Source organism: Sylvia atricapilla, chromosome W (assembly GCF_009819655.1).
Source record: "Sylvia atricapilla isolate bSylAtr1 chromosome W, bSylAtr1.pri, whole genome shotgun sequence".
Lineage (NCBI taxonomy): Eukaryota > Metazoa > Chordata > Aves > Passeriformes > Sylviidae > Sylvia > Sylvia atricapilla.
In genome coordinates, this window is record NC_089173.1 from 10,460,258 (window position 1) to 10,486,933 (window position 26,676).

Sequence of the window (26,676 nt, forward strand, 5' to 3'; positions counted from 1 at the left end):
CTCAAAAGAAATGTGAGAGGAGATGATTTACTTGGAAACAAGGTATTTCCTGTCTTCTCTATGAAGTGGCTTTCTGCTTTTAGCAATCCAAACAGTGCCAGCTCCTCCAGCCATATGCTTTCTGCCCTTACAGACATTAAAAACACTGAGAGTTCAGGTATGGAGAGCTCTTGTCTAATTTACTGAAATCCATTCTGGCTTTGCAGGGGAGGTAATTCAAAACCACATGAATTTACTCATAAATATGGATCTGAATGAACTTAGGCTGGGCCATAATTTAGTTGTGCAATGCTAAAACTCTACTACAGAACCCATGCAGCATCTAGAACAGATAGACATTTATTTTGAACCAATCTGTTTTAAAAGGTTTAACACATTAGAAATTAAAGAGTTTCTAACCACCTTAACTAAAAGAGCAATACCTCAAGAGAGACAAAGATCATACTTTCATCATGCAGCCACTGTCTCTATTTTTGTCTGCAGACACCATGCTAATATGCACATCATATTCTTAACAGCAAAACCAATGGAATAGAAATTCTCATGGACTTCATGCTAAGTAAATATAAAAGGAGTGTATAAATACTACCAAAGTATACTGCATCAAATACTTAAACTGTATCCTTCTACTGCTCTATCTTGGTAATTTTCAGGGATTAGCATTCTTAGATTAAAATTTATTTCTACAGAATGACAGGATCTTTCTCTAAACTGAACCAGTTCATATTTTAAAATTAAACTTATATATTGATGATTAGATTGTCCAGTGAGAACATTTTTTTAAAGTATGCATTTAATTCTTTTCACCCAGGTCTAGAACTACCTATCTCAGAAAAATAAAGTTTACCATGAAAAAAAAAATCTTCAAGACAAACAAAAATTTCCAGAAATTCCATGAGAAACTACCTTGGACAGTACTGGCTAAAAGAAGAAATGCGCTGGCCTGAAAAGCTCTGTGAACTTTGTGCTTTAGAGACAAGGATTCAGTGGCAAAAAACAGGATTTAAACAGTTTGGGGAAAGAGAATGAATCTCATTTCTCACTGTGGAATAGCACTTAGAAGTATTTTACTCTACTTCTAATACACAGCAAAAGTAATTTGATTTCATGAGAACTGAGTAAATTAGTTTATCTCACACTGACAAAATAAGTGATGAAAGCTGTAAAGGCACTTAGCAGAGGTAAAGAGCACTAACTAGAATGTTTATGCTTTCAACATCTCCATGTTTGCACTCACAGTATGTACCTCATGCCATAACAATATTGCTGCTATTGTGTAATATAGTTGTCTGATAATAGACAGTTATTAAATAACCAATACAACTAGAAACTAAATCTCAGAATGACAGTGTTGCTGTAATTACAACACAGTTCTACTTCCACCCACGTCAGGCAGAGCTGCCCAAGTATCCTAATGCAGTAGTTAGTCTTTATTAATTGTATCTTAATGAGGATTCCTAGGACAAATTCAATATTGAAACTCAGACCATAATCAAATGGAACATCATCTTAAATCAGCCTAAAATGAACAAATTGCCAAATGATGAATTCAAGAGTAAGCTGCCTGTAGTGGCAGGTAATGTGTCCCAGTTACTGGCAAAACCAAATGCCACTGCTCTATAATAAGCCAAACTTCTGTAAAAATACTACCACAGCAACAACCAAGATGGCACTTAAATAAAATGGAATAACATTTGTGTCTTATCACACTGACTACAAGTTATAGTAACTGCATAAGAAAATTAAAAGTGATAAACATCTCCTCACTACAGGAAAGTTCTGGGACATGGCCTACATCCCAAAGAAGGCACTTTCCTACCAATTCGTAGGCAGGAGTTTGTTGTGCTTTGGGTGAGGCTGTCACCAGCCCTGCTGGGAAAAGCAGCTGCCTGATGCAGATGTGTAAAACAAACTGGAACCTGGAAATTCCTTTGCAAAGGAGGAGCATCCAGGAGGCACTGGGAGGAAAGGTGAGAGATACTTGGCCTTATTTACAAGCCAACCTTGCTCAAGTAGACACTGAGCTTAGCAGGACCTGAAGGCTCCCACAGTTCAAGACAGCAACACAACACCACCTGTGACTTGAAGGTTTAGCCATCTAAACCAGGCCAAATCGAGGGGCACACAGAGAAATTAAGTTCTGTGAAGTTGGTAAAAGGAATATCCAAGGATCTATTTTTACAAAAACAATTAATAGCTTAAAAGAGACTTATACCACTTAAAAAAATTATGCAAGGTGGAATAATAGATAACTGAATTATCTCCTTTCTCTTCAAGTCTGCAGGTTCCTTGGTCTAGTCTAACTTTTTCCTATTCTGGACCTTAAAAACCAAAGTCTAACAGAAGTATACAGCAGAATTAGACAATTCAGATGCACAAACAAGATACTTTAGATAAATTTGGGTTAGATTAGATACATAAAAGTTAATAGTATACACATGGCTAAGCAGTATTACCTGAAACCAAGGTTGGAGAAGGTAAACCACATGAGCCATGCAATGTTATGACTTCTGAGAACCAAGTATAGAATTTTTTTTCAGTTCAATTAGGCACAAAATGAGGCAAGATTAGAGTCTGACTTGTCTTATGCTGGCACTGCTTATCTCTATTTAACTACTATCCCTAGCAAGAGAATGGAATTGTCTGGAGTCACTGCCTCAAATAAAATAATCACTTTTAAAATATTAAAGAAGCCATTAACATGGATTGACTTTGTCCCAGCAGAACAGAGCAATGCAATCTGCTCAGTGCTGGTGATCTGGCAAGGACAAATCAAAGTGGTCTGACACCCAAGTAGGGAGACAGGGACTTGCAGATGCTGAGTGCAGTGCCCAAACTCACAAGGACTTCTGAAGTGACGATGGTTCCAAAGGAAAAATTCTCTATTCAACACATGGATACAGCTGCTTCCTCATTATCAAAATGGATACTTATACAATTCTCAGCAAGAATCCCAAAGGTTTTACTAATATCATACTTAATCCTCAAAAGCTTAAATAAAATCCAGTATGCACAGAGGAGGGTGGAGCTTGGGAAAAAAATTGTGCATCAGCTATAGAGAGAACTGATGAGCTCAGCAATAGTTCGAGAGCCTTAAAACAGTTTAGAACATCAAGTCCCACTTCTGAAAGGAAGATACAAAGAATCTGTGTTGAAGCAGAGACAGACATAGAATCTATGTTCAAGTAGAGACCTATAGCAGTCAGAGATTAAAAAAAAAAATCCCCCCCCCCAAAAAAAAACAACACACACACAACCCCTACCCCCCAAAACCACCAAAAAAGCAACCCCAAAACAACATAGGAGCTGAAGAAATTCATACTTGAAGGTAGGAAAGAAAGATTTGTGAATTCTAACTTTGCTTTTTTGGTTATCCACACAAAATCCAGTCTGTTTACACACATTTGGTATGAAGGATTGCTTGAAAGTAAACATTTTTCAGAAAATATTGCATCTGTTTGTTTAAATTAATCCTGGATTAATTAAAAATTGTCCTATTTGTAGATTCATAAGTGCTTAGGCCTAAGTGAGTGCAGTATGGGGGAACCCTCTGCCCAGAAGCTTGACCTGATGCATCCATACAAGGTACTGAGATGCTGGGAAAACAGATAACACAGAAGGGGGAGGCTTGGAAAACATGGAGAAATGAAGGCAATAAAGAGGGCAAGACATGAGACAGAACTCTCATCATGAGGAGGAGAGAGAAGGGTAATGCTTCTGTAGCAAACTATGTTTCATTACTCCCTGTTGTTGTTGAGAAAGTTCTTTGCAGTGAATTTTAAACCCAAGGTTAAGCCTCTAAATTAGAAACAAATCCATGAAATGAAGATACCAGGGTAGATACAATGTCCATGCTGCAGTGCTGTGGACTGTCAGGAGTTCTGTTGGGCCTCCTTCACAATCACAGAGAACAATGACAGAAAACTTCATCTGTAGTAATGGAGAATTAATTTCTATGAAGTATTTTAGAGGGTATTTATCAACCCAAATTAAAAATACAGTTCCCATGTACTTAATCTTAGTATAATGTTCAAGACAGATGTTGTGGTTCCAAATCAAAGCTACAAACCACAGTTTCTCATACTTTTCATGTGTATGTGGTAAAGAGTAATTATTTTCAGGTCCATTCAATTTACTGCTTTAATTTGCTGAAGGTCCCCCCAAGCACTTTTGTGGACCTTATATGGCAGGGGAGGCAAAAGCAGTAGGGAAGAACCTCTGAATCCAGCCCTGCTGCCAGGGAAGGGTTATGCGTAACATACTTCCAGGGAAGAGAGAGTTCTGTGTCAACAGTTTGATTTCAGCAATGTACACTGAGAAGCTCCACAGCAAAAGCAGGGGCAAAATCTGACTCACCATGATAGGTTCTTCTTGCAAAAGTCTCCCTTCTCTCCTGCATGCCCTAACTCATTTTGGTGAAGCAAATGAGGCAGCATCCACACCAGCAAACCCACCTTCTCCCTGGAGAAAGAAAGGACAAAGAGATCAGCAAGAAAAAGGCAGCTCAGAGCAGGTGAATATCAGCTACACAGCAGCTGTTCAGCAAACACTGTTCTGGTCACTGCCCTGACCAAGGGGATCATTCTGGGGGCCTTCTGTTCAAGCCTCACAATGGCTTACACCATGTTACTACAGAATGAACTGCTAAGAGATACAAAAGCAAAGAACTAAGCCCCAAACAGCTTCTGCAGCGACACATCAACTGCAGCATCACTTTAACATGGCAACAATATGGATGTTTTTAGGAACTTATGCAGCATCCAAGCTTTAGGAGGCACAGATAAAGGTTCATTAATGACTAACAATGCATCACCCATCAGCTCTGTGTAGCCACAGGCAATAGGCATGCTGGTTGCCTGTTAATAATTTTAGTTGGTTTCTTTGGTTGGCTACACTTAATTGTTGTCAACAAAAAAAACAAATTAAAATTTCTGTTTTCTTCGCCACATCCTTATGCTCAGCATTCCTAAACAACAACCCGGCAAATGCTGATTTGAGGGGTGGAGGGGATGTTTATAGGTACTCACAGGAATGAGGTAGGAATGTTCCTTTTTCTGTTTCTAATATGTTTGCCTATTTAGGAAGGCAGGAGGCAATTGTCCAGCTGATTTACTTCTGATTTTGAATCTCTGCAGTATCATGTGCCTGTGAGGATGGAGAAAAGAGCAGAACAAGCTTTACTGTTTTATTCCAAAAGTGACACTAATTTACTGTTCTGCATCCATTTGTCATACCCACTACACACTCTTACTCTGGAATACTTTTCTGTAGCACTATTATGGAAAAAATAATTCTATGCTATCTACATCAGATGGCAGCTTCTTAGGAATCCAGCCCCCTTCCTGTTTGGCTTAGATAAACAGAGGAAATACACCTCAAAATCCAGTTTAGAGGGCTGTTTTTCTACCAGTTTGACCAGTTCTGTCAGTGGCAGAACTGAATAAAATATTCTAGCAGATTCAGTATCTTTAGTCTCTTACTACTTATGAAAAAATTCATCTGCACATTGATAACTACTCATTTTATTCTAAAAAAGTAATATGATTTAAAAGAAACAATAATCCCAAACCAACAAGCACTGCAGTCTGATCTAAAAAAATCTCTATTAGAGATTAGAATCTCTATTAATCTCATGGTTAATTTAATTACTATTCTAATAGAATAGTAATTAAATTAACCACGCAGTATAGACCAGAGTGATTTAATGAGCTTTATCTCAAGCATTTTGCATCCTGCCTGGATATGTGAGCATGTTGTCATTTATATAGCTTTAAATCTGCTTTACCTTCTAAGAGAACAAAAAATGACCCACACATACTCTTCTTTTACAGCCTTTTTAGCAATACTGTGAACAATTTTTATTTTTTTTAGATTGACTAAATATTGCTTCTCTATTAGTCTATGCATGATTATTCAAAGTCTTAAAACATAATCAAAAGGTTTTGGAGCTTTCATTCTTATAATTTTTAAATACTAAGAAAATGAAGTGTGAATTCACACAATTCTTTCAAGTTATATCCCTCCTAGTTACACTCTCTCTCTCATTAAAAATAAAAAGCAAATTATGTGTTTATGTAAGAAAATCCACATATTTGTCAAGGTATTTCCTCTACCTAAAAAGGCTGACTAACAAACTCTTTTCTATTTCCCTTTTCCACTCTCTTAGCTGTATTTTTTTCAAGTATATGCTGTTGCACAAATTTATTTCAACATACCGCCCCTTTGCTGGGCATTTTTAAAGCCCTTAAATACTACCTGCTCCACAGGCTGTTGAGCTCACCTGGTGAACTCATGTCAGCTACCTAGAATAATAAGTTCACTGTTCTGTGGAACTGCACTGAAAAGAGAAAACAGCCAAGGTAAGCTGACCAGAAAGAACTATATAATCTCCATATTCATATACAGAGTATTTCCAAGTGGTGGTGGTGGTCACAAACCCAATATATTGAAGATTTAGAAAATGAAGATACAACTCCATGCTGTTGGGAACTTACATGCACACTTTAACAAGTTTCTACTGAATTTCATGTGCAAAATTTTACTGACATTTTTGACTAAAGATAACACACCTTTAATTCTCAGCATTATAGGGAACAATCCAAAATGCCAAATTTAGACATTTTAAAGAGATTGTCCAGATACTTTTTTTCACTCTTGCCAAAGTCTTTATTTCAAACTTCTAGGCTGAAACATTACCCAAACTTCACCTTGGTTTCACTGTGTTTTATTGCTATATGCAGATTGTACTAGTACACATGATTATGCCAAAATTCTCATAGGTGAAAAATGGTGCTCAAGATCAGTGAGTTCATCTGATTCCTTTGCAACAGCAGCATTTCCTTCACACACACATTACAGCCACAAATCACTGAGAGCTAGTGGTGCATCAGTAATGCTGCTGTGCTGTCCTGGTGCCCTCTCACCCTGCTCAGCTGCTGCACACTGCCAGCACTCAGAAACAGCACACATGGAAGGACTGCTCAGAGTGTCACTGCCCACCAAAGTGCCCCCTTGGTCTCTCTGAAGGCCCAGCAAAAACAGCTGTTCCAATTGCAGAAGTTAAAAGATAGCCAGAATAAATCTCTCTCTAGATAGCAAAAACCCAAAGGGAAAAATTTAATACATAAGGGGCTGCAAAGAAAAGTCTCTTGTGGTTTCTCTGCCTTCTGTTAACACCATCCCTAGATGTTTGCATGCACCCACTGGGTAATAAAGCAGAGGGTAGGAAAATGAGAGAAAGAATATTGGTGTCATCCTAATTGGGTTTAACTCATATGACAGCACAAACAATGGGCATGGAGATACAAAATGTGTCTTTCAATGAAGAGGCTAGAGCAAAAGCCACAGCTTCTTACAAGTGTGAACTACAGAGTGAAATGAACTTGTAATTGCCAATACAAGCAATGAATTTGACCTCAGCATTCAATTCTACATTCAGCTATTGATGATTCATCCATAGTGAAAGAAAAACAAATGGCACTAGAGTCAAATTGAAACAATCACAAGAAAATATTTCTGGAAAGAATGTGCAACACTTACAGTAAGTTCCTATAAAGATCATTAACACTTTCAAAATTCAACCTGGGTCTTGTTTATGGCAGAACCAAAAAGTGATAATCTCAGATGACTCATGAAGGTTTTGGTGACAGAAGCAGTATCACAAAGATATTGGGAAGCTTTCTGTACATTCCCTTTAGCTGCCAGAGCATGTGTCACTTGGAGGCAGCTGTCTAGTTATGTGTCAGCATGTGCAGTAACAGCCCAAGGTCACAGAAAACAGCAAATGTTTGATTTGTCAAAAGCTAGAGACACCTTTTTACAAGGGAAACTCTCTTTTAATTAAGACCTGGCACACTATACATAGTTCTTTATCACAAAAAGCAAAGGGACTTTTCCAGGCCCATGCTAGAAAGACACCAAACATCAACTCTCAAGTTTATCAATTATCTATATTGTACCTTCATCTTCTGAAATAAAAAGGGTACAATCTGAATCTTGAACGAACAGAGGATGTTATCCCCAGTCTCCACCTCTCTGCCTTAGAGCACTTTCCCAGCAGAAGTGGACTGCACCGACTCAAAGGTGATGCTAAAACCCAGAAGGCCTGAACAGGTGGGATTCCTCTTCCTTCTCTGCACCACTGCTCTGCTGATTGTCTGAGTGGTCTGCAAACATGACTGAGAAATAAATACAAGACCATAAAGCTTGGTTTTGCCTCCCCAATACTGTGAACACCTCCACTTTATTGAACTTATTCATCTTTTAAAAACCCTATTCAATAAGTAGCCCCTTTTCCCCCCCTAGCCACTAAAAGCACAGAATTCTCAAATGAGAATGTATGTCCTCCATTCAATCATTCCTAGGTGGCAGAAGATGAGTGACTTTTGACATGTATATTCCTAATTTCTGATAATTTCTAGTTAATTTATCTGCCCTAAATTTCTGAGAAAAAGCTATTTCTGAATCTTGCACACATGCAACCCCCCAGTAGGAACTGAAAGTCATCAGCAAAGCAATTTACAGGCATATGGACACTTCAGTGGTGGGCTGCAGTAGGAAAACCTACTGCTGGAGAGATGCACAAACTTGAGCAATTCAGTAGAGTGCACTGGTGTTAACAGAGCCACTCCTTCTGAAAGAACACAAAAGCAAACAACTGAAGTTACTTTCTTACACTCTGCACCAACCACACAGTTTGCTGACTTCACAGGAAAACACAGCCATAGCTTCACCCTTCAAGACATTTTTACAACACTTCATCAACTTCATAGGGACATATTCATTTTTACAAATAATAAATGCAATTTCACTTTTAAAAGAATATTTCATTAACTGCAAAACACAACTCTGGATACAAAACCTGACAAGCTCCCAACCCAAAACTAGACCACACAGTACATATGGATTCCTAAAAACTCAAAGCACAAAGAGCAATCTCCTATTGATTTATCTTCATCTCCTGAGACCCATTTTCCTTTAAATCCTATTTCACCTAATAAAGCCATTTTCTGGTTGCCACTCTCCTGATAATGGTAGGAAAAAAAAAAAAAAAAAAAAAAAAAAAAAAAAAAAAAAAACTGACTTATAGGTTAGTGAGAGCTGCCTGTAAAAACTGGGAACCCGCTACTGCTTTATGTAATCACAGCACCATTGTTTCTCCTCAGTCAGCTTCTGGGGACTGAGGACTGAGGGAGCAGAAGGGGGAACAGTGGCCTGTCCCCCCACCATGGTACAGCTGAGCCATGGGAAGGGCAGGGGCTGCTCTCAAAGAGTCACTCAGGTCCTCCCTCTCTGCCCATCTAGGATTCTTCTTCTTCATCTAGGATTCTCAGGGGTGAGACGTGGGCAGGAGGAAGAATGGAGCATCAAATACACCAAAACAAGCATAAATCTGTGCTTTCCTCAGTGATTGCTTCTACACAATGAAATGCCAGCAGGGCCAGCCTGACCTCTGTGCAAGGGAAGGCAATTAAGGAAAAAGAAAATTACTAAGGGAAATTATCCCTATGATTTAATGAGGGGAGTGTGTGTGTGAGAATGTATTTTGAACCACAGGCAGTAACTCTTCTATCACCCCAAACAGTACCTATGTCTCAGGACATTCCACATTTTTACGGTGGGGGATGGGAAATTTGTTATAACAATGGCCCTTGCTTTATTAATGGCCCAGATGTCAATGAAGGTTTGCCAAAAACAATTACACAAAATCTCTTTTTAGAGGAAAAACCAAAGAGAATTAAACCATCTTTCTTGTTTTCAGAGATGCTTTAAGTGGAAAACATGATGATTATATGATGAGCTGTCACTTGGCTACAACCCACTCAGTTCTATTACTACTTGCTCCAGCTACTTTTAACATTCAGTCATCTCAGTTACCTTTTATACTCCTGGCATGCAGAATCATCAAATGCCCCTTACAACACAGGGCAATCCCTGCCCTCAGTGTCCAAGCTGATATGATCTCTTTGTGCTTTACTGGAATTTAGACTACATTTGGAAAGAGAGGAGAACCCTCTCTCCATATAATTTGAATTCCTGCACCACACACATTTTTCTCTGCCCTTACTTTTGCTCTCTAGAAGACTGAGGTTACAGAGTACAGTGCACCATTTGCATATCAAAAGCAGTAGCACTTTACATAAAAACTAAAAGCACACACTTTTCCGGTTTCAGTGACTAAGAGCTCAAGATTTCCTTCCTCTGAACCTGTAACTTCAATTCAGGTGTAACTCAGTTCATCAATAGTGGTACAGACAAATATTTTAAAAAATTAAGAAGCTTCCCCACTACCAGTGTTACCTGATAGTTTTTTGGCATAGACATTTTCTTTCCAAACCTTCTTCTGGAGCAGTTAGAGACGTCACTGTCTTACCTGAAAGAACAAATGAGAAACATGCAAACAAGTTAAAAATCATAAAGAAACAATTCTTAGTTGTCTCAAGTTATATATAAGTTGTTTGAATGATGCACTGTGCTATCTCACTTATGGGGGGTTTCAATATCTTCTTCCAGCTGGCCTCCCTGGGCTCAGGTGTGGTCAGATTTATCATTAAAAGAAGCAGGATGACTCTCTGCTCTACCTTACACCATCTAACAAAAGCACACATACACAAAATACTATTACAGGTCACTCTAGCCTCATGCTGGGGTAACAGCCTTGCCCTAGGTTGTGTTTAGGGATGCTGAGCATAAGGATGCCCTAAGTTCAACATGGAGGTGCCTTTTCTGCAGCAAAATGCCCAAGCCTGGTGTTAACAGACAAGTTGTTAGTGCAGGACAGTGAGCACACCATGAACTCTGACTTGTGACCTTCATCAAGCTCCAAGACACCCAGCCTTGATACTTTAGTATTGCACCAGTTTTTCTCAGCAGGAAGCAGAACTGATTCAAGCACAAGCCATACTACCTGGTGAAGTTAACATGTCCCTAATTGTAGCACCCTTGATCTTTATACCCTTGATCAGATCAAACTGCTACGGACCTAAAACAACCATCCACCCCGCAGAAGGCAGGTGGGCAATATGAAGACAATAATACAAAGATATCACAGTTCTGTTTCTGTGAAAGACCCTTCCTGCACCTCAATAGGGAATGCAGCCTAGTGCCTGCACTGTCACAGGACAGGTGAGACTAAAGATATAAGCTCTGGTATCCTCCTGGGGGATCATAACTGGCTATCTCGAGTTGTTCCCCTGCCTTTTTACTGATGGTTGTCGCCAACTGCCCAGTTCCCTTGCAGGGGTCTTCTGGGTGCCGCGACCTTCCCAAGTGAGTCGCCCAATGAGAGACGGCCTCAACCCAGGCGGCACAGGCACTCCTCTAGAGTGATCAGCTCTTTTGTGAGATCGCAGAACGATCAAGCCTGTCAGCTCTCACCAGGCTGTGGCTGCCAAAGAAGCTTCCTTCCAGGCAGGGGTTTACGCAGGTGGCGCAGGAGAAGAAACCACAGGAGCCGGGGGTCTCTTCAGGAGCCTTCTTTATTCTCCGACGACTCTCCGAGGAATGACCCCAAGGTCTCGGGAGCTGGATTTTATTCTTAACTCAGGGGGTGGGGGTTACTAAAGCAACCAATAGTGGCGTGGATTGAAAAGTTAGCCAATCGGAGAGAAGGGATCCAAAAAGAACCAATCAGGATACAGAACTGAGCAATCGGAGAAGGGATCCACAGAACCAATCAGGGGTAAGGTAATTAACATATCAGGAAGTACTTTAACTGCCAACTTCAAATAACAAGGGGTTAGACAACTAGGTTAGGGAAATTCAAGGGCTAGACACCCTCCATGGGAGAGCCGGGAGCGTTGCTCCCTCTGCATAGTCTTTGGGGGCCTCCACAACTCCCCCTTCTTTATTTAATATGAAAACCTTTTTTGAAAATTTTTCCAAACACTTCAACGCACTTGCAAAAGTAACTAAAACAATCAAGATAATAACCAGAACCCATATAAACCCATTGAGGAAGGATGCAACCCATCCCTTCAGTCCCCAGTTTTTGAAAAGATTGTCCGACCATTCCGCGGTCTTTTCCACCTTAAGTTCCTTAACAGTGTTCTGGATCGCTTTAATCTTTGCCTGGATGCTTTCTCCATGGGATGATAGGTTGAAACAACATAGTCCTTCAAATTCTTCACATCCGTGTCCATGGGCTAGCAGCAAGAAGTCAATCGCTGCTCTATTCTGGAGGGTAGCTTTTCGGATCGTTTCCTCGTCCTCAAGGAGGTCACTGAGCACAGCAGATGTCAAATTCGCTTGCTTGCCCATCCAGCACTCCAGGTGTGATAGTTCACCCAATGCTTTTGCTGCAGCTACCCATGGCAGAAATATTGACATGAGTATCTGCTTTTGTCGAGACCAATCGGTGATTCGGCTGTCACAATCCTCCTGAAGGGTTCCCAAATCTCTTTTTCCTCGACCCGAATCTTTTTTCTTGTTTTGCCAATCATGTAATAGTGTGATATTTGGGGCCAAAATGGTGAGCTTACCTAGAGTGCAGGGTCCTCCTTGAAGACGCAGGGATCCCTGCCCACACCCTATCCCCACAGATCAGGAATACTCCTTTTGGCAACACTCTGGGGTGTCGAGTGGACATAGAAAGTATGTTCGCGGTATAATTGCACCAATCTTTTCTTTTATAAATTTTGTTATTTGGGGACACATCTTTCCGAAACACCGATCTAGATTGCTCCCTCATTACCCAATCTCTTCTATTTTGTCTGTAGTAAAAATTTACACAATAAGTGGCTGGGGAAGACCCCAAAAGGTCCAATTCTTGGGGTTCTTCTGGTGCATGCGGTAGGATTCCTGTCCACTCATCCCAGGTGTCCACCGGGTTGGGTGTTTTTCCCATAAAGGGGTATTCATTTGGCTGCAGTGGGACTCCTACAAGGCAGGTTGACAGTGGATTGTGAGCATTGCCCATGGACAGGCACATACTCTGCTGTTGGAGGGACTTTGCAAGGGTAACCCAAACATTCTCCTGCGGCTGTTTGACGATCCAGGTCTGACTCAACATGACCAGGAAGAGTGTCCAGATTACAAAAAGCATCCGTGCAACGACTATTCGATGACTCATCTTGGCCCTAGGATATTTTACAAATAGAGATTTAAGGTTAGCATCCATCCTTTTAAAATAATTTTGACATTTACAAACTCTTTTAACTGGGGACAAGGGAGAGGTACAAGGGATTAGGAACAAGAACAAGGGAACCAGAGTACCCTGGAGGAAACAGGTTTAGGATACAAACTTCCAAGCCTCAAGTGAGGCTCAATTTCTTCTTTAGGCTTTACATCACAGTCTTTTGTAAAGATTTAAAATGTAGTGTCTCTAGCAGTATCAGTCGCACTACTGTCTTTCTTTGAGGTTGTTTGTGACCTGGTAAGCGGGAGGTATCGTCTTTTGTGTTTGAGGTCTCCTTTTCCTTCTTTTCCAGCTGCCGTCTTTTGTAGCTCTGGCATTCCTGTGGGTGGCTCAATAACATTCATGTTATTATCAGCACTGTCCTTCTCTAGTGACCCCATGTATGGTTTGATGTTTTTGGCTGGGAGCCATCTCGGACCTGAAGGGGTCGATACACATGCATACCCTCTCCCCCAAGTAATCAGTTGATGAGGCCCAGATATCTGATGGGACTCTGGGTCTTTGACCAACACAGGCGGTCTCTCATCGAGCTTTACTCGGGCCGAATTTGAGAAATGCCTAATCACGGGGGGATTGGGCTCTGCACTAGAACAATTTAGGAAATTAATGACATATAGAGCTTTACAGAGTCTCTCAATGGGAGATAACGTCTCTGTTCCCCCCCTGTTGATGAAGAACCCGCTTGATTGTTTGATGAGTCCTTTCAACAACGGATTGTCCTGTTGGAGAATATGGTATGCCTGTGTCATGTTGAATTCCCCATTCCTGCAAGAAGGTTTTCAGCTGCTTGGACACATAGGCGGGCCCATTGTCAGTCTTAATCTTTTGTGGCACTCCCAGGGTTGCAAATGCAAGTAAGAAATGTCTCTTAACAAAAGAAATATTTTCTCCTGCATGTGCTGACGCAAAGACTGCCCCTGAAAAGGTATCCACAGACACATGTACATACTTAAGTCGTCCAAAAGATGGGACATGGGTAACATCAGTCTGCCATAGTTCATTACTATTCAGCCCCCTTGGATTGACTCCTCTTTCGAGGAATGGGACTTGGTAGGACTGACACTGTGGGCATGATCCCACAATTGCCTTGGCTTGTTCTCGTGACAGATGGAACATTTTAACCAAAGCATGTACATTTTGGTGGTAGAATTGATGTGAAAGCTTTGCCTGTTGGAAGGTATCCGGCAAATTAGGAGTCTGTGCTGCCATTGCCAAGGCATCTGCTCTTCTATTGCCTTCAACGATAGCTCCGGGGAGGTCAGTGTGTGATCTGACATGCATGATATGGTATGGTTGCTTTCTGTGGGAGATAAGAAAAATCAATTTAGAAAGCAAGGAATATAAAATTTTGTTGGATACCTCCTTCAGAAAAGCGTGCTCTGCTCTCATTACCACTCCTGCTACATAGGCCGAATCAGTAACCAGATTAAGAGGTTGGTCTTTGAACTTTTCAAAAGCTCTGATGACGGCTGCGAGTTCTGCAATTTGTGGGGATCCTTCCACCACTCGGACATCAGACTCCCACTTCTGAGTCCTCGGATCTTTCCAGGTCATCACTGACTTATGGGAAGATCCTGAGCCGTCAGTAAAGACTGTCACAGCTTGAAGAGGGAACCTACTTTGAACAAATTTTGGAATGAGATTAAAATTGGTTTTGAACAATTTGTGTCCAGGATAATGAATTGAGATTTTACCAGTAGTTATCGAGAGAGAACTGGAGATTATCATTTCTTTGGAGCAGAAACTCCAGCTCTTCGGTATTTGCCAATGGGACATATATGCATGTGAAATCACACCCTGCAAGAGAGCAAATGCGTGATCTACCTTTGCGGATGACCGAAGCTATGGCTTCTTGGGGGGTAGTTACAGTCTTTTGGGGTTGGGAGTGGAGGAAAATCCATTCAAGGATTAGCAAAGGGTCTTTCAGCTCAGGGTCCCATTGGAAAAGCAGTCCATAAAAATGAGGGGTATTACCTAGAACAGCCAAGAAAAATGGCAAACTCGGCTCATACCTGTGTGCTTGCCGAGCAGACAGGGCCTCTTGCACTCGGATAACAGCATCGCGCCTCCGGCGTCATGTCTCTGGGCGAATTGAGCGTGCTGTCTCCTCTAAGCAGGTTGAACAATGGGGCTAGGTCCTCAGAGGAGATTCCCAGAAGAGGTCTTACCCAGTTGATGGATCCACAAAGTTGCTGCACCTCGTTGAGTGTCCGAGGGTTAGTGTTAATGACTACTTGCTGTGGTGTTACTGTCCTCTCGCGTACTCGGAGGCCCAAGTAGTTCCAGGGCTGGTGAGCTGGATCTTTTCTGGCTGGATTTCAAAGCCCGCTTCCTCGATGGCATTCATGGTAGCTTTAAGAACATCTTCTAAGTCTGTCTGATCCTTAGCACATAAAAGTACATCATCCATATAGTGCAGAATAATACTGTCTGGGAATCTTTCCCTTATTGGGGATAGTATTGCAGCGACATACCACTGACATATGGATGGACTATTCTTCATCCCCTGAGGGAGAACCAGCCAATGATAACGCTTCAAGGGAGCTTGCCGGTTTAGGGACGGAACAGAAAATGCAAACCGGGGAGCATCCGCTGGATGAAGTGGGATATTAAAAAAGCAGTCTTTGATGTCAATGACCGCAAGTGGCCAGTTCCTGGGCAACATCATGGGGGAGGGCATCCCTGGCTGTAAGGGCCCAAAGTCTTCAATTACCTCATTAACCCTCCTAAGGTCTTGTAGCAGTCTCCATTTATCTTTCCCAGGTTTTTTAATTACAAAGAGGGGGTATTCCAGGGACTATTTGAGGGAACAATGTGCCCTTTGGACAGCTGTTCCTCTACTAAAATTTCCAGTGCGCAATTTTTCCTCAGGTAAGGGCCACTGATCGACCCAAACTGGATGATCTTGCTTCCAGTTGAGCCGGGGGATATCTAAGGCGCGCTTTTCAGTGGCCCCTACTAAAAATCCCTGGAATTAATAGTAAGGGTAGCCCCCCATTGGTACAAGACATCTCTTCCCCATAAAGTAATCGGAGCTCTGACTACAAAAGGTCTTACAGTTGCCACTTTACCTTCCGGGCCACTAATGACTACATTCTTCTTGGCCCTCCACGATGTTGCCACTCCACCGATACCAGAAATAAATCCTGAAACTGGTTCCAGCTCCCAGTCGGAAGGCCACTCGGATTTCACTATGAGGGTTACATCTGCCCCAGTGTCCATCATTCCCAACCTTCTGATCTTTTCTCCTCTGGAGAACAAAGTACATTTAACTATAGGTTTTCTTGCCTCCATTATCTGAACCCATAAGACAGTTGGTTTCTGTGGCACAGTATCTGATAAATCCTCTGGCAGTAGGAATGCTTGAGCAAGAGGGACTCCCGCTGGCAAGAAATAAGGATAGTCCAAACACATAACAGAAATAAAAATCTCCTCTCCCGGCTCTAGAGTCCGCACCTCTGGGATTATTGCTAACTCAGCTGGTTTATGAATAGGATTGCCTATGATCAAAATATCAACTGGTCCTCTCAGAGGTGCCCTCCTGCCCGTAGCAATCCTATATATAGAGTCACAGTCAAATTGAACTGATAGGTCGCTTACCAGCTCACCGGGTTCCCACCTGTATCTTGGTGTGAACCGATTGATCTTCATCCGTGTGGAACCTCCGAAGCTGGTGTCTTCTTTCCGTGAGGAAACTGGTCTTTGCCATCCTCTTCCGGTAGACGAGGGTTGCACCCAGTGGAGCCGGCTGAAAATTTGTTGTCGTCGCGGCGCCGATCCGCGCTCGCCCTGGTTTCCCGACTTCCACCATTTATTAGGCTTGCTTTTTATCCAATGAGGATTACGTCGGTGGTCCTCTACTGTCTCTTTCTCGGGACAGTCCGCAATAAAGTGTCCAAATTGTCCACAATTAAAACATCTTTGGTTATCTTTAGACGTGATAACCGCAAAAGCCCCTGACATGCCCTGTGCATGCCTTGTGCGACTGCCTGTGCAACAGTATTTTCAGTAGAATTATGTTTTACACACGCTTCAATCATCTGATCTATGGTTGGTTCAGGATCAAGAGGTAAGGCTCGAAGAATGGGTTTTGTAGCTGAATTAGCATTTAGTAGAGCCATCTTTACCAACATTTCTTTCCTGGCATCAGCACTTTCCAGCTGTTTTTCTAAAGCTGCCTTTAATCTGTCTACGAATTTGGTAAATGATTCATCTACCCCTTGTTTGATGATGGTGAAACTTTGCACAGGCACATTTTCATCAGGCACCAAAAGGAGGGATGCTTTTGCTGCACTGGCAATTTCCCTCAAGGCTGAATCTGGAATGTCGAATTGTTCAGTAGGTTTTAAATAATTTCCTTCCCCAGCAATTTGTTCTAATATCAAATTAGGTTTATCAAGGTCATTTTGATACGCTGTCACCAGTGTAGCCAATTGTTTTTTTCCAATTTCTTTCCCAAAATAGGTATTCTGCTGGGGTTAATAGACATCCAATTATATTTCTGATGTCATGTGGCAACAGCGTATGCGCAGCAAAAGTGGCTTCCAGCAGGTGCCTGAAGTAGTGAGAACCGCGACCATGTTCCTTTGCAGCTTTATTAAGTTCTTTTAACTCGTTAAAAGGCATTGCTTGCCAGGTTACCTTTCGGGCTTGTCTTCTGCCCTGCTTAACCATTATTGGGAAAGCTGTTATCTTATTAGCAATGTCCCAGTCCTTGTCTTTTATTGCCTCTTCCCTAGTTTTTGCCCAATGGTCCTCATATTCGAGGTCCGATAACGAAGACTCGCTACTTTCATCCTCTGAGGAGGAGGGAGGGGTTTAATGTATCGATGGCATCGCCTTTTTATAGTGCCTGAAGGGGAAGCCTTGCCATGGGTAGTATCCGAAGCCAAGATGGCTTCCTTCCGGCCATTTCTACCCTCCCTTCCGGTTTTCGCCGAGGAGGCGTGGGGGTGTGTCTCTGTCCAGGGGCGTGGTCTTTGATGTGGGCGTGGCCTGTTGTGGGCGTGACAAGGGGCAGGGACTTTTCAGGGGTGTGGTTGGAGGTGGGGTCTGTGAGGGGAGTGTACTTAGGGGTGGAGTCGACAATAGGAACAGGAGATGACATCACAGGTGGGTGGCCATTTTGTGGATTAAGGGCGGGAAAACTGGGAATGGAGCTGAAATGGCGGGGCTGGCCACGTCACCGACGCCATCTTGAACCTTAATAGAACCCGATAATTGCAACTTGAAATTCGTGGGGGGGTAAAACTGGGTAGAAAGGCATGGGAAGGAGGTTACAGGGAAGGCTCAGGGCAGTGTGGCCAACACTGTCCTGAGAAGGGTAGAGAGGGGGTTGGGGAGCCCGAGAGACGGTGGCTACCCGGTGCAGTACTGCAGGACACGCTCGCCGACCCACCCTCAGATAGGGAAGAGGAATGAGGGACACGGGGTGAGGGAGAAGGGGTACGGGTTTTCAACTGGGGTTCCCGAACATTCCCTGAATTTCCTCCCAAACTAATTCCCTCAATTGCTTTTATTATTAACTTAAATAAAGGAAAAAACCTCGCTACCGAAATGTCCCCTTCCAACTGAACAACAGTCAACTTAGTTCCCACTGCATCCCAAAACTGATTGGACTTAAACGATGTCAACTTAACATCAGGAAAAGATTGAAAAATCCATCGAACAAAACCCTTCAAACCTCCCTTTTGAAACTTAAAACCCGCCCCAACAAGGGTGTCTTTAACTTGGTTATAAAACTCCCGCTCCGATGGGTGAGCGATGGACGGCTCAGCTTATTCCCATTTTGTCTCCACTCCCTCCCCTACGGTAAAAGGAAAAACAAAGATCAAAAGGCCCAACAAACTCACGACTTTTTTTCGCCTGATGGCGCGGGCCAACAGAAAACCGAAGGGGGGTGGCCGCCTGGCTCGATCGGCTGCCATCCAATGCTCCTGGCAGGTCCCGATCGATGCCTCCTTGGTACCTTCTACTAGAACGCAGGAGGGTTCCTCGGAGGAACTGGACAACCCAAGGCTTTCTTCTTCCCACAAGTGGGAACGGCTCACCAGGGGAACCCAAAAAGGGGCCCCACGTTGGGTGCCAGTTGTCGCCGACTGCCCAGTTCCCTTGCGGGTGTCTTTCTGGGTGCCGCGACCTTCCCAAGTGAGTCGCCCAATGAGAGACAGCCTCAACCCAGGCGGCACAGGCATTCCTCTAGAGTGATCAGCTCTTTTGTGAGATCGCAGAAGCAATCAAGCCTGTCAGCTCTCGCCAGGCTGTGGCTGCCAAAGCAGCTTCCTTCCAGGCAGGGTTTACGCAGGTGGCGCAGGAGAAACCACAGGAGCCGGGGTCTTCTTCAGGAGCCTTCTTTATTCTCCGACGACTCTCCGAGGAATGACCCCAAAGGTCTCGGGAGCCGGATTTTATTCTTACCTCAGGGGGTGGGGTTTACTAAGCAACCAATAGTGGCGTGGATTGACAAAGTTAGCCAATCGGAGAAGGGGATCCAAAAAGAATCAATCAGGATACAGACTGAGCCAATCAGAGAAGAGATCCAAAAAGAACCAATCAGGATACAGAACTGAGGGGAAGCACAACAACCAAATCAGGGGTAAGGTAATTAACATATCAGGAAGTACTTTAAATGCCAACTTCAACTAACAAGGGGTTAGACAACTAGGTTAGGGAAATTCAAGGGCTAGACACCTTCCATGGTGAGAGCCGGGAGCGTTGCTCCCTCTGCATAGTCTTTGGGGGCCCTCCACAGATGGTCACAACAACGTGCAGGTGAGTGCAAAAAGGCTCCAAAACAGGTAAGGAAAAAGATGCAGTCATGTCCCCCTTCTCCCTCTAACATGACTGTGAAATGTGACATCAATTTTAATTACTTCTTGCCTAAGGAAGGTACCCTGGCCACCCACACATATAGACAGAGCGATGAGGTGGGAAGCGGGAATGAATGACTCGAGAAATTCCCAGCTGTTTACCACAGTGTCATCACTACTCCCCACACCAACAGCAGTGGATGTGGTTCAGGCTGTCCTTGACCCTGCCAAATCCTCTTCACTACTTCCCACCATTAGAAATGTTGGTGTTTTCCATGCCCTACCATTCATGCATTGCCGATTTCGTGAAGAAGATCTATCTGCTTTAGATGGTTTAAAAAGAGAACAGGCAATTCTCATGCTCAGGAAAATCATGCTATAATATGAGTGTACTGGATTATACATTCCTTTGACCTGTTTTGTCATTCACTATTTACCTATTGTTTTACCTATTCACTATTACCACTATTTGTTAATCCTCAGAGATATCTGATCTGCTTCCCTGTATGTGTTCAATTAGAGTCAGATCATTTAAAGAACTGCACTGGATCAGAAACAAGATCACTATTTAAAATCAGCCCCAGCAAATGTCCTTTACCATTTTCCTTCTAGTTTTTACCTACAGCACAGAGCATAATGGCAAGCTCATTAAACATAACACAAAAGTGGTTATGAATACATTGTTTTTTTGCAAGGAATCTTAATCCCCTTTCCTTTTAAAATATTGTTTCCAAATTCTCACACACATTTCTGTACTAATGCTCTGTGCCTCACACAAAGCCAGTCCTGTCAGGAACCACGTTGAAGAGAGAAGGATCAGAATAGTGGATGCATAAAGGACATCATTGCCATCACTCCTTAACCCTTAACAGGACTACCACTCACACCTGAAATGCCATGTCCTGTTCTTGTCCGTTCAACAATAAAAGGGAGAACCTCCTAGAAGTGCAAATTTGCCTTGGCTGCTGAAGTCACACATCTACAGTGAATAGTTCTCATTAAATGGTTGCCAAAGCAGAGACTGAATTTGCTCATTATTTGGAGAAAACTACACCCATCTTTCTACAGGGAGTCGATTTTGGGGGTTCTAGATCTGTGCTGATTTTTCCAAGACCCTGGAAAGCCTACATGCGCACATCAGGGTTCAGGAACCCAGGTTCCCCACCTGTCTGGTTGGAGACAAGTGTGAGAAAAGCAGCCACGTTTCAGTACATCAGCCTTGCTCTCTGGCAGTCTACACCAAACACTAATGAAAGAAAAGGATTTTCCCATAAACTGCATAAACTGATAAGAGATAAAAGGCAAACAGAACATAAATAAGTACAGACAACCTGGCAAAGAGCAATGTGATCTAAGGTAGGTTGGAAAACTGCTGGCAGGTTCATAAGAATAACCACATTCAATCCAAAACTGACTGGATGCATGTGTTAGGAGTGAACATTTCTCATAGCTCTTGTTTCTCAAAGAAGCACAGAGAAGAAACTTAAAATCCTCAAAGTCCAACAACATATACAAACCTAAAAAAAAAAAAAAAATTCCGAATTCCACTGTCCAAATTGTCTTTTATGTCCGGTACCATCTCAGTGCAGTCCTGCCTTTCTGCCTGCTCTGATGTATTCAGAGGTTGTGCTGGAGTCAACTTCCTTTTGTCTGTCCTATTTAACTAATGCAATTCAAGAGAATAAAATAACTATTTCTAACAATAGCAGGAAGGCACATAGTGAACTGTGGAATACCAAATCTACGAATTCACTTTAGTCGGTGGATACAAATTTTACCCATAATACTTCTCTGTAACTGACTGACACTAAAACAGAACAATAATTCAGCAGCACACCTGCACCCAGAACAGTCTGTCTTGTTCAGAACTGAGGTCATCCAGAGAGGAGCAATTTGCAATGCAGCTGCTGGACTTTACATAGAATACAGAGCTTCCATGGAAATTTGAATGCTTGCTTCTCACTCCTCCTTTTTTTTTTTTTTTTTTTTAATTAATTTTCCTATATCCTTTGAAAACTGTAAATTTTGTGGGCAGATGTGAGCTTTTTCCTAATATGAGAATGAAATACATAAAAACAATTTTTCTCTTGTAAACAACAGAACTCTCTGGTGATTTGAGTATGATATTAACAGAAAGTCCTTAACTATTTTTATAGCTTAAGAAACAAAATTTTAAACTGCCTGACTCTACTTTTTCAAAACAGGCAAGATAGTTTTGAAGGAGAAATGCCCAACATTTTAGATTAAGGGTTCCAAGCTGATGTTTTACACTTACACGGTTATAGAGTTTCTCTGGTAAAATGACCCGGATGCACTCACTTCTTCACAATGCTAAGTTCTGCTCCAAATACCTTCCCCTCCACATTTTTTATTATGATAATAAAATAGTTATTCTTATTTCTCATGTGCTAAATCAATATTATTTTCACAACACCTTAGTGGTTCCCTTTTACTTAGGGCATCCCCCAGTCCACATCTTCTCAGTCCCTGTGAAAATGACATTCTAAACATTTCTCAAACCATGCTGGTCAAGTATGAAATTCAGATGTGATGTACAGGATAACCAATTTTACACTGGGAGCTACCATTCAACAAAGACAGCAAGAGTCTGCAACACAACTACATGTTTACTAAACCCCAGATAAGTTCATTACAATCTCTATGTGTCTGTGTATCATTAAGCTGCAGCAAAACACATTGAAGCTCTCATTTGCAAATATCTCGGTAAGGGTGCAGAGCCTTATTTACCACGTTCCTGAAACGATGCAAAGGCAGATGTTTCAGCTGGCCAGTCCAGGTGTTCTATGAGCCCAAGCCCCCCCTGCAGCAAGCTGGGACTTCAATAAGCATTCAGTAGGATCCATTCAAATTCTCATATATAATATTGGCAGAATAAGCAGGAAGTTCAATAACAAAAAAAGGAAGTATATTTGCATATTTCAATGCATTAAAATAATGAAGGACTTCCATTCTTCTCTATTCAAGTTCCTCTGTGTGTATAAAGAAGATGAAGAAGCAAAATGTTCCATTTCAGCTACGGATTGTGTTAGAAACGCATCAAAGGATGAAAATGTGTCTGCCAGTCCAGCTGAATGTCATCTAGTCAACTGTTATAAAGGTACTTACTGAAATGAGTGGCACAATCACCATTCCTTCAATAACAAAGAATCCTCTCTGAAGCTCAAAAAAATTACAACATGGTTGTTTTGCACTTTTACTAAGTTCTCGTATTACATCAGCGTTTGCATCAAAGCTGGTAGTGCAAAGAAGAAAGCAAAGCCCAGTTTGATGAACTGATGTAATCAAGCCTAGCATCTCTCTGGGTTTTTTTTGTTCTTGTGGTCACAGTGACATCAGCCTACTCTGCCTATTCAGTAGTGGAGAGCAAATGACAGTTCTTTCACCTCTGCTCACACTTTTCTCCATTCTTTTCCTCCTGCTTGTACATCCTGACACATAAGAGCCACTTGGCATTTCAGTGGGACACAAACAACACTGCCTTGAATCTCTCTCCTCACTCCTTTCCTCAATATTCCAGCTGTCGAGGACAACATTAAAACTTGGCTTGAGAAAGTGGAAAGAGACAAGAGAAATCTCAAGACACATCTAAACACTGAAGGGGCCATGAATTTCCACGTGGATCCCACACTGTTCAGGCAATAACCCTATGCTGAGTGCAGCAGAAACTTTGCATATGCAGTACTGCAAAGGTTCTGAAGTTTGTCTGCCCCATGGCAAGGGAGATGTTTCACTGGCACCCACAGACACCCACGCGGCAGTTCCAGCACCAGCTTGGTGCTCACAGCATCCTCCTTTTTGCATGGCCCCAGACCAGCTCCCAAAGGCTCCTACAAACCCCTTCAGGTCACTCCACTTTGCCGAATCTGTTTCTACGCCTGTAAAATGAGACTAATTATACCTAATCTTAAAAGAACTTAACATCAGCTGAAGAGAGAAGTCGATTTACTTTGCCACTGACATAATCCGGCCCTGGAATTCCCCATCTAATTAATTCTCTCATCTGAGACACAACATCTAGGCCTGAAGACATTAAAGAAATATATTTACACATGGAAAGTACTGCAAAGCTTAGTGACAAATCTGATCTGTACTGAAGTCTACCAGCAAACATACAGTACATTTTAAAATTTTCCTACTAAGAATTTTCTTGGATCTGCTCTGCTGTAGAGCACACAAACATGTATCTGCAGAGTAGTTGGTATCAAAACTCATCTAAAAAGATGAAAAATATCCATCATCAAACAAACCAACCTATTAACCAAACAATCCCCCAATCTCCACTTCTTTCATGTTTTAAACTATTAGGAGAAACTAATAAGAGAAAAAATATTTTTTTTTACTTTTTCACTGAATTAGGTCTTTTGGAAGGTTTAAGGAAGATATTATGAAGCACCTAGTGCAAACTGGAAGAAATGTAGCCTTGCCATACACTGAAAAAGTTAAACGTCATGTTAGAGAGTTGTGTACATAAAATTATCACAGAGTTGTATGTTATCCCCTTCATATATTCTTCAGCTGGAGTCAAAGAAATTACATCCATATTTTCCAAGACAAAATGTAAACAATAAGAAAAATATGATTCTCTGTAGATGAACTGCCTGCTTCAAGTCCCTAGAACTGTTTTTTATTTGCGAACTGTCCTACCCATTGTTAAAAAGGAGCCAAATCCTCACACATCTGCTGTATATTTTTTTTGAGCAGCTTACCAAGTAACATGCAAAGAAATGAGCAAATATTGAAATAAATAGAAGTCAAATGCATTAGAATAATAGCATTAGAAATAATAAAAAGTACAGGTGAGTTTTTATGGACAGAAAGAAAATGTTAGGCACACATTAAAATGCATACAGATAACACATGTTTATAGAATCTATAATCTATATATGCAACATAAGGTAGATTACATCTATACTGCATCTATGTTGTCCATATGCCTGTGTATTATGGATATATTTCTGCAGATAGAAATATACATTTTTTTTCCCTAGATAATATAGATCTCTTCACTAACATCACTATCACCATTTTTTATTTTTTTTTTTCCCATTTGGGAGAAGCTGTCAGTTTAAAACAGAGAACTTGATACACATTCATCCCTAACCCTATGGTAAGCCATGCAGTTAGAGCCTAAAGGATTTATTTAATATTCTTCTTACTAGAAGCTGACAGACATCTGACAACACAGGAATGTAACATTTCATTTATTTTTCTCCACAGGCTGATTTCACAGACCCTCAGATGTTTTACCAGAAGAAAGAGAAAGACGTTCAACATTTTTATGGTGGGGGGATGGGAAAGTTGTTTATAACAAATGACCCTTGCTTTAATAATTTCTATCAAAAATTAACAGGCATTAATTTAAAAAAAACCACCAAAAACTCAAGTAGTACTCCATTCTTGGCTCATTAGCTTGCTTGTCTCTTTTTCTTTCTTTTTTAAATTATGTGCATGTTAAGGCACTGTGTGGCAGAAACCAGTATGAAATTTTCTAGAGAACATTCCATATTATCTCCCTAAACTTATCATCTATCTATTCTTCTCCTTCTAGTAGAAAGAAGGTAAATTACAACAGGAAGACAGTAGCTCTTTCTAGTGTCATATCCCATGCATGAAGCAGTACCAACACAAAAATAAACGAGAAAAAAGTATAATAATCCCTAAAATGACTGTAAGGTGATTATGTTCCGTTTCACTTACCAAGCCTTCCAGAAGGATTGATTTTGTGCCTTTATTTAACCTGCAACATCCTGAGAAACTCTTCCGAGGGTCTTCCCCAGACAGGACATGCACACAGTGACCGAGTGCAGATGACCAAAGGCAGAGGCTGTGACAGCTTCCCCCACTCCTCGCAGCGGTCAGGTGAACGTGTCACATGTCCCTTGGCACCGGCACACCTAACACTGCCATGTTGCTGTCTTGAACTCCATCCCGCTCGGGTTTGTTCCTTTGCTACTTGCATCCAAAATGTGTGTAATTACTATCAGGGGAACCAGCCATTTACAGAAGCACTTCTGAGCACCTCAGCTGTACACATGAAGTCTGTCAAATAATTAAAGACAGTATTTCAAATACACTCACTTGCTATAGTGTTAGACAAAGTAAAGAGCTCTGAACTGCTGCACAAAGGTCAAGCAGAGAATAAAAATCTGTAGAACTACAGATCAAAGTGATTCAAACACAGCGACAAGAATGTAAGTAACATGTAATTTAAGGAAGATCAAACTTTTCAGCAGAACAGCTTGGCCAATAGCAGAAATCTATCAGGAACTAAACCGAGTATGATGGTTACTATTACCATTAAAGGTAAGCATTGAAGCTCTTTTTGCACTTCTTTGTTAGATTGTATTTTGTCTGAAATGCATCTGTGAGGCAAGAGAGTTGGAGAATGATAAGTTACGGGCTGTTTAGAAAAAAACAGAAAGTGCAATATAAAACCACAACTGCCTCATAATAGAGATTATTACCGTAGTCATAGGAAAAAAACACCTTTCTCCTGACTACAAGGGACTGAATACTGCTCAAGGACAAAACATTTCTGTAGAGGAATGGTTGTCTAAGAAGGGTCATATAAACACTCTGCAGCAGGATAACTTCAAGATACTTAACCAACCCTTATGTTTATAGCAGCCTTATCTTTACTGCAGCTCTCTTCCTTAAGGCAGAGGCCTGGTGTCTCAGGGCTCCCAGGGAGGTAACCTCTGGCTACTGTCA

General features: G+C 41.7%; 1 protein-coding gene across 1 annotated transcript in view; it reads right to left on the minus strand.

Annotated features, from left to right (window-relative positions):
• The window catches only part of LOC136373408 (OTU domain-containing protein 7A-like), a 76,315-nt gene extending 71,274 nt beyond the window's left edge, over window positions 1-5,041 (minus strand). Inside the window, 2 exon segments of the mRNA XM_066338314.1 lie at window positions 4,357-4,461; window positions 5,028-5,041. The gene's annotated coding sequence lies outside the window, so the exon portion shown is untranslated.
• Window positions 5,042-26,676: the final 21,635 nt, after the last annotated feature.